Genomic DNA, 14,987 nt, shown 5'->3' on the forward strand with positions numbered 1-14,987 from the left:
AAAATGTCTGACAAAGTGGCATTGAGAAGGTACATTCATTTTGAGTTCCCAACTACTCAATCACGATGAAATTTATTGGCTACCCAAAACTTCTAGTGAGCCCCAAGTATGCTGACTAATCTCTCACATATGTGAGCAATTTGGGGGGAATTTTCTTTCCCAATGTTTGTGATTTTCCTGCACACCTTGTTCTTTCTCTAGAAATGTCTATTATGTCATCAGCTGTGTACCTGAGACATACATGGTATATGTTCAGTTGTTAATAATTCAACATCACTTCTTCCTTTTAAGGCTACAGTATAACTTTTATTCATGGACCTTCAGGGGAAAATGGTCCTTTGTATGAGTCAAACACATGTTAAAAGGCAGAAGGTAGCTCCCTTTCATAAATCATACGAGATGGAGCTCCTGGGTTTGCACCTGCAGAATACAATTACCAGGTGCACAGTGTCTATTTGTCTCCATCCAGCTGAAGATAAACAGGACCCACCTTAAACCAAATGGAGAAGTGCAATGGGTCTTCATCCTTGATAGTGCCTCTTTTCTGCACAAATGCCCCTCTGTTCTCTTTATTAGTCTCCTGTAGTGAATCCCTAACCTCCTCTCTATCAGTCCTTTAAACATGGTGATGGAGTGATCTCATTCACACTGAAACAGATCAGTTACCATAACCTATGTTGCCAGCACCACCACCACCTGGAGGTGGATATTTCTGGCTTCCTGAACCATAGGGATCAACCATGTTCATTGCTCCTCCACCATGCCTCTTTCTCTTGGAACCATGCGACCCATCAGGCTATAACTTTCCTCTCTTCGGCATCCATTTGTTCTTCTTTCTCATGCTGGTGAATCCTCATCTCTTCTTCCCTTCTACACCTTTTTCCTCTTGTCTTGAAGCTCACTCTGTACCACAACCATGAGTGTTTCCATGATGGGAAGCAAGATGTGTATTGAGTGCTTTGGGCAAGGAAGTGTGGGGTCTATGAGTGAACAGGCTCCTAGAGGAATGAGGCCTGGAACTCCAGCAGGATAAGGTAGAGGGAGAGAAGAGGATGAAGGTCCAAACAAAAAGCCCTGAATGTAGATGTGATATCTAGGCTTTCATTCCAGTTTGTTTTGGTCTTTTCTTGTCTGGATACCACCTTTCAAGTCTTGCATTTTAGTATGATAGCTACCTTTTTATGGATGTTAGCAGTTTATTGGCCTGATATTTGTAAATGGTCTCTTTGGGCAAGTAAAATTATGTAATGCACTGCTCAAAAAAGGAGACAATTTTTTCCTTTTATTTCCTTTTTTAAAAAACTGTATAATGTTCCTCAAGTTAATGGCAGTGATGTGAAACTGAATATCCAAAGTGTACATATATATATATATATATATATTACTGTGCTTCAAATAAATAGAAAACATAGTTAATACTGATCTTCAACTTTGCCACTCATGCCTCTATGCACATTAAGGTAGGTATTCTAATTTGAGAGTATCTCAGTCTATGAATAGCATATGCTGTTTTCTGGGAAATGTACCTGGAAGCTTAAGCATTGCTTTCTACAAAGAACTACCCTCTTGTTTTAAAAAGCAATGTATTTCGAAAGCAGTTCATGATATATTTGACAGTATAGGAAGCAAGCTGGCACAAGTGGTTATGTAAGCAAAGCTGAATTGTAATCTTTATTCAGGAATAAGTATATGGAATGGGTATAAGCTATTGGTAGGGGGTTTGGTTAAATAGATCTTTCAAGGCCCTGTGATTTACACTTTCTTTGAAAGTTTATAAAAAGTAGAAATATCATTTTGTCACATTTCCCCTACTCTTGTTTTTAAGAACAAATTCCCAAGCTCTAAAAAATGGCTTGTACTACATTTTAGCATTTGAATTAAAGATTGTTAAACATGAAAAAAAGAGAAATATATCAGGCAAAGAGTTCTATGAATAGTTTTCTTCAATTTTTAATGCTTTGTAAAAATTACTTCAAATACAATCAAGAAGGGGGAGAGATATTACAGAGCAAAAAGAAAACCATAGTTTCCCACAAAGGTCGCCTTGGCTGGGTATGAATCAAATTGGATTAGGGGTTGGTGGAAAGTCGGGTAAGAAAAACTTTGGTCTGGGTTTCTTGCTCTCTGGGAGAGAGCCGAGCCAATAGCTTGGTAGACCTATTTTAGGGCTTTAATGAGCTTGGGGTTCTCAATGTAAAGGATGATGTTCCAAATTACTCAACTTTTGGGGCTAATAGCACACTTGGGGTTTGCACAAAAGACTATTTTCTTTCCTTAAAAAAAAATCAGATCAATTACCTTTCACATCTATTACCTACAAACCAATTAGTGTTGTTTGAGAGGCCCCATCTCCCAGCAGTGCTGGAGGAATTCAGGGCGGCTAAGCTTGCAGATGTTTGAAATGGCTCTGGAGAATAGGACAGGTTAAAAAAAAAACCTTAAGACCAAAGTGTCTAGGGCCTGAGACCATTATCAGACTTCTCAGAAGTAGGTGTTTGTATCAGTATATGCTCATGTTCAAGTCAAGCATTGCTATTTGCTTTTCAAGTATTCATCCAGCAAAGATGTATTGAGTATCTGTGTGGCACACATTGTTACAGGCCTGCAGCATACAGGAGTGGTCCAGGCTCAACTCCTCTCATCAAATGCAGTAGAGGAGACAGACACTGAATAGATAAACAAGTATACCAATAAACACACAGATATAATGCCAGACAATCAATACAGGTAATAAACAAGCTCCACCACCCCATATGACTAATTTTGACAAAAAGTTCCTTTTTATTTTTTAAAGAAACCTTACAAAAATGTTCCTCTAATGATAACTGCCTCCTAATTAGTCTTCTGACTTTCTCTGGAATCCCTTCAAGTTCATCTTTCACCTAGCCACCAAAGTATTTCTAAAACCTGAAGGAAGTATATTCCTCTCATCTGTCCTTCAGTAGCTCCCCTTGAGATATTGAGGATTTGAACTCAGAACTTTGTATTCACGAGGCTGGCAATCTATTACAGACCAAGCCTCCAGTCCTCAGCAGCTCCCTCTGCACCTACAGAGGAATCTAATTCCTGCTCAGCCATTGCCTGCCTACCTGTGACCCGTTTTCTCATCACTGGACTCTGTACTCACAGCTCACCATGAGGTTTCCTCATAGTTCCTTGCATAGACTTGCAACTCCTACCTGTAACGTTTCCCACCACCGACTTGTCAGTCCCTCTGTGGAAAACTCTCCTAGAACTGGGATCATACTGTGTTGCAAAGTAGCTAGGGCCAAGTCCAGCCCTCAGCACGTTGAAGTTGTAAACAAATGCAAATGTAGGCAAATTGTTGAATTGTTATTTTTAATGGAACACCCTTAATAGTGAACTCTACACAACTTTAAGAAAATTCGCCAAGGGAAAGAAAAGAAAAAAAAACTAAGTTTCTGCCTTTGAACTTCAGATGTCAATACATAAATCTCCTTCCTCTCTTAGCAGGGAAAATAAAACTGATTTCACAAGATATCATTTTCTGTAATAGGAATGATTTCAAATCTAATCCGGGAAAAGATTGGTTTGTCAGATATAATCTAAATTAAGAAGGAAGACTTATTAAATTGCAATTGAAACCATCCATTCAATTAATAGTTATTACAGACCAGAGTAGAATCCATTACAGAAGAGCAGGACAGCCTTCAGTTACTTAATTTTCTCTTCTTGAGTCTCCAACTCAAATAAAGACCAAAAAATCCTAGAAAAACAGGAAAGAAAAGAAAACTATTTCTGTTTCTAGCCATTGAGTTTTAGTTTCCTCATCTACAGAGGTGTTGTTTATCTAAACGTCCCTTTCCAGCACAACACTTAGTAGTTTTACAAACACATTTTTTCATTAACTATTTAGTTTTATTTTTCCAGTCTCCAAGTTATTTTCTTTTCTCTAGATCTTTTTTTCAAAACATTCACACATTAAGTAATATCTCGAGAATTCAGATGCAGAAAACACCTTCTTTTATTTGTGAAGGCATTGTTTAGAGTTTTATTATATATATGTATATGTGTATGTATATATATATCTATATATATAGATATATATAGAGAGATATATATTATATGGGAAAAACTGATCCTTTGTCTCTCTGGTCCTGACTTTCTTCACTTAACATAATTTTTTCCATGTCTTTCTACTTCTTTACATATGGTACAATATTCTTTCTAATGGACAAGTAAATTCTGCGATAGAGAAAGAGAGAGAGAGATAAAGCTACAGAGATAGATATTACATTTTCTTGATTCACTCACTCATTGAGGGGCTTCTAGGCTGATTACATCCTTGGCTATGGTGAATAGTGCTGAAATGATTATGGTTGTGCTAGTAGCTTTACTGTACCCTGATATAGTAGCAACCTATAAAATTATGACCTTGGTAAAGTAGCATCAAATCACACACACACACACACACACACACACACACACACACACACACACACACACAAAATGTAGCTTTCCTATATGCCAACAATGAGAAGATCAAGACTGAAATCAGGAAAGCAATTCCATTTGAAATAGTCTCAAAAAAAACATAAAAATGTGTAGGAATTGGGACTGGGAAAGTAGCTCAATAGTAGAGTGCATGCTTTGCATGCATGAGGCCCTGGGTTTGATTCCTCAGCACCACATAAGCAGAAAAAGCCAAAAGTGGCGCTGTGCCGTAAGTGGTAGAGCACTAGCCTTAAGCTGAAGAGCTGAGAGACAGCACCCAGGCCCAGAGTTCAGGCCTCATAATAGACCAAAAAAAAAAAAAAAAAAGTAGGAATTAACAACCAAGGACCTCAGCAGTGAAAACTATAAAAATGTAAAGGAAACTGAAGAAGACCCAAGTAAGTGCAAAAACTTTCCATGCTCCTGGATTGGCAGAATTGATATCATGAAAATGGCAGTACTGCCCCAATCTATAAACTCAATGCAATGCCCACTAAAATCTCAACATCATTTTTCAATGACATAGAGAAAACAATCCAAAAATTCATTGGAACCATAAAAGACAAAAGTCATCCTTAGCAGAAAAAGTAGTACTGGAGGTCTAACAATATCAAACTTCAAACTCTACTACAGCGCTATAGTAAAGAAAACTACTTTTGGAAGCCATTGGCTGATGCCTGAAATCCTAGCTACTTGGGAGGCTAAGATCTGAGGATCACCATTTGAAGCCAGTGCAGGGAAGTCCACAGGATCCTTATCTCCAATTAACCACCAGAAAATGAGAAGTGGTACTTCAGATAAAAGTGGTAGAGCACTAGTGGTGAGTGAAAAGCTCAGGGAGCTATCCCAGGCCCTGAGTCCAGGCCTCACAATCAACAGCAAGAGAAAAAGAAAGAAATAGCTTAATATAGGCACAAATGCAGGCATGAGAACAAATGCACACTCTTCCCTAACACTTCATTTTACATATGGAAGAAACAATTCTTTTTTGCTTAGTTGAATTCATAATATACACTGCAGAGAGAACTCAACAATAAGGAATGGCAAATACTTTAAAAGTTTGCCAGTATTCTCTTTAAAATATTACAGAATAGTAGTTGTCCATCAGAGTTTGACATCAGACCCATCAAAGATCTGGCAGTTACCAGCTGTGTGATTGGGGGTGGGGGTGGGGTGGAGGGGAGGGAATGTATATATTATCTAAACTCAATTAGATAATTGAAGACTAAAAGGGTTCTCAAAGAGTTGTTTGAATGAAACAAGGATACAATTCATGTAAAATGCTTCTCATGGACTATCTAAAACCACTCCTAAAGGTTAAGTATCTTCATGGTTATCATCGAAAATACCTATGATACGTTAAGGTGTCATAGTACTCATTCTCTGCTCTTTAACTTGTCTGTCCACCAGAGTCTGTAGTTCTACTTTCATTATCTAAGATCAGAAAAGAAGATTTGATATCCTTACCCCTGCACTTAATCCTATGACTATATAGTTATTTTCAATTGAAAATTATTTCCTAGAGGAGAAGAAGGACCTATATAGAGGTCCAACGTGAGCAGACTCCAGGAAAGAGCTGCTGGTGGCTGTTGTCTACACCTACATTACCACAGGAATTTCAATGCTCTATGCCCAACAATCTATTATTCTTACATTGAAGGAAAAACATTGGCCTACTTCATTGACAGATTGTCTGTTCCTACCTGCATGATCTCTGAGAAAAAAATGGACATACTATTTATAAAGCTTTATGGTCTATTTCTATTTCTCCTTTAGTTTTGTTTTCAAAGGAAAATCATACAGTCTCAATGATTCTAAATTTACAAGATTTTCTCCGGTTTATTCAAATTCAAATTTTATATTCCATCCATCAATTGTAACATTACTTCAAGGAATAGTAACCTTGAACCATTTTCTATTCTCTGATTTCTTCACTACTGCATAGAAAATCAGGATCTGTTCTATTTCTGTTTGTAACAAGGCCATGTTTTTCAGGGAAAGGCATCTTTAAAAAAAAATATATATATATATATATATATATATAAATGAAAGTTTAAGAAAAATGCTTATAATGCATTTATAGGATATATATCCAAAGCAAACTACTTTTAATTCCTCTTCTATGTAGAAGAGATTAACATTTTTCTCATTTTGATGAGAAAGGAAAACTCCTGATTATTTCTAACCTTTGGAGATTTATCTTAAGATTTTCTTTCAGTTTAACTTCACAGAAAACGATGAGAAGATTATATTTAATGTAGTCTACTCAAAAATGGATGATTGAAACTCAATTTCATTTTCAACACTCAGTGTGTTCTTAGGAATAAGGGAAGACATTTTCCTGGATCTCCTGAAATTTCCCTTCCAACTTTTGTCCTAGTCTCCTGAAATTTTTTCTTCAAGTTCATATAGGGAACTCTCCCCCAGTCTGTATTTCTCATATTCAGTGATGATTGTGCTAGAAGAATGGCATGAGCCTCTTCCCATTCTCACATATAGGACCTTATGTCCAGCTCTTAGCATTTCCTTTCTGCTAAGGTGCATGTGATCTGGTTTGATTCTAAAGGAGTTGTTGCTTCTGTCCTCTCTCTGTAGTTATGTAAAAGAGCCAATTCTGTGGGGGGGAAAATATGCTAGCTGATGGTTTTTCCCAATTGCTCTAGTGTAAATACACCTACAGCGGCTGGTTTCAAGTTCCAGTGTGATATCACTGAACACAACATAGCATCTTATGATATAATATTCCATTCTTTTATGGGTGATTGGAACAGATAACCTCAAGATTATAGATAACACTAAAATAATTAGTGCACCATTAGTTTGGAGTATGTACTACCCTTAATTTTAATATAATATATCATTTTAAGTTAGTAAAACTTAATCTTTAGTAAGTTGCTCATGTTTAACACTTGGTACAATTCCTGAAAATTTAGCAGGTGATCTCATGAGCCAGTAAAAGCTAGTTCCAGGATGGATGCTTTAGAAAGCATTGTAGACTCTCCAGTCTGGGTCACTTACCACATGTAATGACCTGAGTTCTTGTCAGGACCAACATGGGATCATGGACATAGCCAATTTTCACATCCCCAGCACTCATTTTTTGCAGTAGTGACACTTAACAGATATTGTTGAGTCCTGGCTTAAATGAGGAGTGGTAAAAAGCTGGGCTGAGCTCCTTCATATTCTGCAAAGTGAACAAAAAGAATTGCTATAAAACCTACAAGCAAAAAGCATTTGAAATAATCATTTAACCAGGCAGAGAGCCCTAGGACTTCTTTTCTCTCCATATCCAAAAACATGTTGCATTCAATTCCTTGAAACTCTTCCCTTCTTGTTCCCCTTTTGGGAGAAAAATATTAAGTCAAGGTGTTCTCTATTTAAGGAAAGTAAAATGTTCAAGGGGAAAAAAAATACTCTCCCTAAGCCAATGGTAGGAGTTTTATTAAAAAAAAATTAAGAAGTATGGAATACATCTGATGGATATTCTGGAACCAAACTGTATATGCATCAGGAGTACATTTTTAAGTCTTAAAACTGTCATGGTGGCTGGCTTTTAAAAACTGAAGCCAAGAAAAGGAGCCAAAACTAAAACTAATGACTGGACTTGATTCAGTAGAATCCAAAATCCTCTCACAGGATGCTGGTCCCATCCTGGAGTTTGAGTTTGCCAGAGAAATTGGCTGAGAAACCATTGCAATCCATCTTTAAGGAAAGAAAAGCATGAGTCAGGGAGAAAAGGACAAAGGAGAAAGAAAATGGGAGAAGAGGAAAAGAGAAAAGAAGGCAGAAGATGAGAGAAGAGATGGTTCTGAAATGAAGGCCAAGAAAATGTCTTCTTAAGAGACAATCCAAACAGAAATTTCCAAACAAAAACCTGGACCTTTAGAACACTTGTGCCACAACTATCATGATCTTTATAACTAAAGCACAAAGTTACCAGTGAAATATTTTGTTTGTATAACAATTCTTAGGAAATAAGCAGAAAGCTGTTAGGACTCAGAAAAATTGTGTAAACTTGAACTCTAAAGCTCCAGCTTAATTTTATATAATGGTCATGATAGAGCTCCTGTTGCCACTAACTTCGAACAAAATGATTTTTAAAAAATATTTTAAGCCAGGTGTCCGTGGCTCACATCTATAAATCATAGCTACTCAGGAGGCCGAGATCTGAGGATCATGGTTTGAAGCCAGCCCAGGCAGGAAAGCCTGTGACACTCTTATTTCCAATAAGGAACCCTGAAAAAGCCAGAATTAGTGCTGTGGCTCAAATGGTAGAGCACTAGCCTTGAGCACAGAGAAGGATAGTGCCCAGGCCCTGAGTTCACGCCCCCAGGACCAGCTATACATAGTCACTGCTGTTGACACTGATAAGAAATGTCTCCCAGAACATGGATTTCAGCCACAAACTCTGACTTTGAGAAAGAGCCTACGATTCTGTACAAAAACTGTGTCTCTCTACCCAGGCTGTTTTTGCTATTTTGGTTAGGTTAGTATCAGGAGGGGTAATATTGTATAAAGTACAAGTTACCTGCTACTCTAATGTAAGCAGTGGCCATTGCCTGAGCTCAGAGCTTAATCACAGTACTTTTCCTTTAACTGAGGATTAACTGTCTACACTCTTAGTTACCCACAGTCAACTGCTGTCCAAAAGTAATAAGTATAAAATTCCAGAAGCAAACAAGTCATCAATTTTAAATTGTGTACCATTCTGGATAACATGAATTTATCACGTCCTTTGCCCACTATATCCATGTTGTATATGCTGCCTGCCTGCCTGTCGCTTGTAGCCACATCTGGTTATAGAATGACCGTCAATATTATAATGTTCAAAGAACTCTCATTTTACATAATAATGGTTTTCCCAAAGCAAAAGAATATGACAGTTTGGATATACTGCAGAGAAGATATAACGTGCTTCTTTTAGGTGAAAAGTTACATATGTGTAGGGAAGATGATACACATAAGATTTAGTACTAGCTGTGGTTTCAGGTATCCATTGGGGAGGGGTATCCTTGGAGCTTAACATTTCAAATAAGGGGGACATTGTCTGTCAATTGCCTGTAGCTCTTAACTCAGCCCTCACCAATCAGAGAGCAAATCTGACTATTCTGTGTACAAAGTCATCCACTTTCTAACTGGCTTCTCAACTACAATAAGTACAGTCAAATAATGAAGCAGCAGGATGTTTGGTGCTAGTTATTACTTTAATTAAAGTTGAAGGTTTAGTTTGCTTTAATTTGGCACATTAAATGGAACAAAAATATCTTTGTGTGTGTGTGTGTGTGTGTGTGTGTGTGTGTGTGTGTGTGTGTGTGTGTGTGTGAAGATTCTCTGATAGATTCCAAGATACTACTTTCTTGATGTGTCCTTTGTAGAAAAGGGCTACAAAAGTCCCCTAATCTCCTTTTTTAGGAACTATTCCCATATTTGTCTCTCAAAGACCCCAGATCTTAATAGTAGCACCTTACAGGGAAGTTTTAACAAGTGAATTTGTGTGCAAAACTAGGGCTTGAACTCAGAGCTGGGGTGATTTCCCTGAGCTTTTTTTTCACTCAGGGCTGGTGCTCTACTACTTGAACCACATCAGCTCTTCCAATCACAAACCCTTTTTCCAGCTTTCTGAGGGTAAGAAATTATAGACTATTCTGTCCTCGCTGGCTTTGAATCAAGATCTCAGATCCCAGCCTCTTGAGTAGCTCGGATTAGAGACATAAGAAAATGGTACCCAGCTAAAATGTCATTTTTTAAGCATGGACTCATGATTCATTTTGCAAACCTGAACAAGTATTCATCCTTGATTTTGAAAAGCTAATTAATTATTTGAAATAGTCTATCAAACACATAGAAGAGTTAGCATCTACCTAACACATTCAATACATGGTTTTCCTTTTTTAACGTTTCCCTCTCATGATATTTGCCTTCAAAACAGTTTACAAGCTAGGGTAATTATAGTTAAAAATTTCATTCATAATCTTTCATTAGTGATTATTTTAAAAAACCAAGTATGTGCAGAGAACTCATAGATTCTGGAATACTATGATAAGCAAAATGTATAAAATCCTATTCTTCAAAGAGCTTAAATTGCCCCCCAGAATGTGTACATTATTATCTTATCTAATTATTGGTTATGTCAGTTAAAAATCCTACATTTTTATACATCACAGTTTTCAGTGTCTCGTGTGTACATCTCACCTTTTATTTGTGGTACTAGGGTTTGAATTTATGACCTCATACTTGCTAGTCAAGTGCTCAACCACTTGAGCCATGTCTCCAGACACTTCATCCATTTTATCTTCACACTACCTTTGAAACTTGGGGAGATCATGTGATAGCAAGGTATTATGAGTTTAAGGGAAAAGAGGGAAGCTGGTATCCCAAGCTTTTAGGCTTTTATTTATGAGCTGTTATGGTTTAATGTAGGTTTGCACACAAATTCACTTGTTAAAACTTCCCTGTAAGGTGCTACTATTAAGATCTGGGGTCTTTGAGAGACAAATATGGGAATAATTCCTAAAAAAGGAGATTAGGGGACTTTTGTAGCCTTTTTCTACAAAAGGACACAACAAGGAAGTAGTATCTTGGAATCTATCAGAGAATCTTCACCAGATAATCTGCTGGTGCCTTGACATTGAATTTCAAGAACTACCTTTAAGAACTCTAAGAAATACCATTCTGTTGCTCATAAATGATATTAAAAATCTCAGATATTTTGTTTAGCAGTTTGAATGGCCACATTTGGGCCAATTACACATAAACCTGAGCAGATATGAGAGTTTTTCTTTCCTTGGGTATGAACATGGTAGATTGGAATTCCCCTGAAGAGTTAACAAATACTTCAATCATTAGCACTGTAATATAAATTAGAATCAAATAAGTAAGCAAAACTTTGAAAACATCAAGTCTGACTAAATCTATACAGCACTCTAGTTCCATTTGCAAGTTTCAAAACAGTACACAAAAACAGAAACATCTTTCCTACTCTAAGAGCTCCTGGTGAAAATTGGGGGCGGAAGGGATTTTCTTTAAAAACACAAGAGATGAGACCAGGTTACATATGCTTCTCAGGTTTCTAGTAATGACTTTGTTCAATATATATTGAGCTCCCAGGACCATGTAGAGATTAAACAGACAACGAGATATAGGTGTAGAAGTGTATGTGTGTTCTGGAAAAAAAAACATACCATACACACCCTGTTAGCTTAAGAAAAATACTTTAAAATGCTGCAATAATTTGGTCCTCAATGCTTATATTTAAAAACTTAAAGCAGGGCACCTAAACCCAATATATCACACTTCCCTGCCCTGCTCTTCCTCACCCCTCCCAAACTGTAAAATGTCTCTTCATCCAGCACTTTCTATCTTAATGTCAGCTGCTTTAATCTCAGAATGCCAATGTACTTCTGAGACATTATCTTAGTAATCCTCTTAAGAGAGCGGATTCAGGAGCCAGATATCCTCCTGATATTCAAACATCTTTTGAGTCAGCCAGGTAAGAAAGATAATTCCTTTGAACATCTGCAGCATTTGTCTACATCGGAGCTTCCAAATACTTTCTGGAATTATCTAATTATCCCTTTCAATATCTCTTGTGGGGAAGCCAGCAGGAGCTAACACTGCCTGTATTATTTTTTTTAAAGGGGTAGACCTAATGATTTAGTCCACAACTAGGGGACTCAGCCTGGCCCTGGCGTTACCTCCTCTAGAAAGGACTATCTTATTGTAAAGAGAAGACAATAGTGTCTGGAAATGGTATTCTCTCAAATTAAAGGTTACCGGTGGCAGATTTGCATCACAAATGCCTCCAAATAGATGCAGTTTTTATTTGAATCACTGCTCCTCCTCCTCCTCTTGGCAGGTTATAACCATCTCCCTGGTATAGCTCAGAGCTTGTTCTCCAGACCACCAATTTTGTGAGAAATTCCTGGAGAAAACATTGCCAAATAGTTTGAGGGCACAGAACAAATATCAACCTTCCTTTTAACGAGTCCTTTAACAGAGTAACATTAGCAAAAAGACCTAATTTGACACACAAGCCCTTGTAACAGCTTTGAGCTCCTTGCAAATAAGATTGTGTGAAAATAGTGAAGAAACATCAGCCCAGATGTGTCTCTTCTTTCATATTTCCTTATTCAGGAAGCAAAATTTCTGGGCAGTACCATTTATACAATGATATCACTAAGTAATAGAATCAAGCACTTGCTTTTCTAGATGTTGGGTTCTGTTTTCCCTGCCTGGTACATTATCTTGGATCACTTTAGCTTATCTGTGTACTAAGTAGTATTATTACTCCCACTTGACTGAAGAAACTGAGGCTGATAGAGGAAGCTGTAAATATAGGCATGGCCTTAGGCCAGCCCTAGCTCACCCCAACTTATCTCTATACTTCCCCTTGATAAAAACAGTCAGTTTCAGGGCTTTAAAATGATCTTTATCTAAGGGTCCAAAATTATACCTCCAACCTTGACCACTTGATCTACTGACTTTCATTTAACCAACCAACCAAAGGCCTTTAGCTTCACATACTTTTTCATCTATTTCTTCTCTTCTTCAAGAGATAAAATATAAGGGAATCAGGTCACCGGAGAAAGGGTTCCTTGGACCTTTATTTTAACCTAACCCTGGGCTTCATGAGCCACAAAACTTTAACAATATTTCCTTTCTGTTTTAGCCAACTCAAAAAATTGAAATCACCCTAATTCCTTACATAAGAATTTTTTTCCTTTCAATTGGTGAACCCTATATAGTTTTTCAATTTTTTTTCTAACGGATTGCATATAATCTTAGTCTTTCAGGCAGATATAACCAAATACAATAAACTAAGTGGCTGAGGAACAACAGAGTCTGTCTTTCCTCAAGACGTCAATCCTGTTTATGAGGACAACTGATCAGCTTCCCAAAGCCCCAGTTCCTATAACTTCACCACACTAGAAACAAGCTTCAGGTTAGGAATTTAAGAAGGTCAAGATTTCTCTTGTATGAGACTAATACAGGGGTCTTTTATCAGTACTAAGCAAAAGCAGGGCAGTTGGCATTCTGGTACATCTTTTCAATTCTCCTTGGGAAGTTTTGTCAAATACTGAAAATCAGCTGTGAATGCTAAGCTTAGAACTTCCAAACTGACCATTTCTCTTATGACAGTTCTGTTTTTCTAAAGGAATGATAAAAATAGATGAAGAGACCATTTAAACTTGACATTAACATGACATTTTTATGTAGGTGTCTACCTGCCTATGGGATGAACTGTGGTTTCCCAAATAATTAGAAGTCTGTGTCTTATTCAGTTTGGATCATAGACCCAGCAATCTCTCTCCCTCACCAAATCTCTCCATCATCAAATTCCAGCCTCCCAAAAAAGAATGGAAAGAGACTAGGCTATGTTAATTAACAATGCCCTGTAACAGTTCAGTCACAACCCCAAAACAAACAACAACAAAAATCTTCGTGGCAAGTTTTTTTTTTTTTCTATTCCGATTAATTGTCTCCCTGCAACACTAGTATTCTGGCGGGCCATCACAAGTTCCTCTGATTTAGCTTTTACCCAGACAGCAATTAAAGGTTTATTAACTCTTTCAGTCTAGGCTTCAGGAACTTTCCACAAGGCCACTGCTGTTTTGTTGCCTTGGGCTTTATGCTTTTTAAAAGTCAGTAGTCATTTTCAAAGCAATCCAAAATAGCACATGCAACAGATCCCTGGAGCTTTGGAAATGTTAATACTCTTCCATCAGCAACGACCTTGCCATGGGGATGTGATTTAGGCACCAGGAGAAAAGGGCCCACTATCTTTATCACACTGGTTTATACCATCAACTTCAGAAATTGTAAGAGAGAATAATCAATAGTGTGTTAAGCCCAATCTTAAAGAATGCCAAGACAAAGTACTCCTGCTGTGCAAAATGCTGAGTTGAAGGAGAATTTTGGAATGCAACAGAAGAGAAATTAGCTGTAGTGGTAAGGCAAAATGAATTGTGTGTGCCTCAAGATGGAATTTGTCATTGGGAATGACACTCAAGGGCTCTCTCTCTCTCTCTTTCTCTCTCTGTGCCTACCTCAGTAGAATTACATACTATGTATGATGAAAAGTGCTTAGTTTAAACAACAAGAAATCAAATAACAAAAACAGAAGGAATGCCAGAAGGAATATACATATGCAAGTTACGAATAAGCTCACATAGTCTTAAATTTTTTAAGTATCTATGAAAAGATTTATACTCTATATACAAATAGATCTAACAGCTTGATGCCATTGGCTCACACCTGTAATCCTAGCTATTTGGGAATCTGAGACCTGGATGATCAAGATTTGAAGCCACTGCAGGCAGAAAATTTTATGAGACTCTTTCTCCAAAATAACCAGCTGAAAACAAGGCTAGAAGCAGTAAAGCTCCAGCCAAGCAAGCAAGCACAAAGAAAGATAAGAAAGAAGGAAAGAAGGAAGGAAGGGAGGGAGGGAGAAGAGGGGAAGGAGGGGAGGGGAGAGAGAGGGGAGGGGGGAGGGGAAGGGAGAGAGAGGGGAGGGGAGGGGAGGAAAGGGA

The 14,987-nt window shown here is 37.6% G+C and overlaps 1 protein-coding gene across 1 annotated transcript in view; it reads left to right on the forward strand.

Annotated features, from left to right (window-relative positions):
* Gpc6 (glypican 6) overlaps positions 1-14,987 on the forward strand; it is a 981,663-nt gene that overhangs the window by 884,485 nt on the left and 82,191 nt on the right. The window lies entirely within an intron of this gene.

This window comes from Dipodomys spectabilis, unplaced genomic scaffold, assembly GCF_019054845.1.
Source record: "Dipodomys spectabilis isolate Male_0828 unplaced genomic scaffold, ASM1905484v1 ptg000075l, whole genome shotgun sequence".
Lineage (NCBI taxonomy): Eukaryota > Metazoa > Chordata > Mammalia > Rodentia > Heteromyidae > Dipodomys > Dipodomys spectabilis.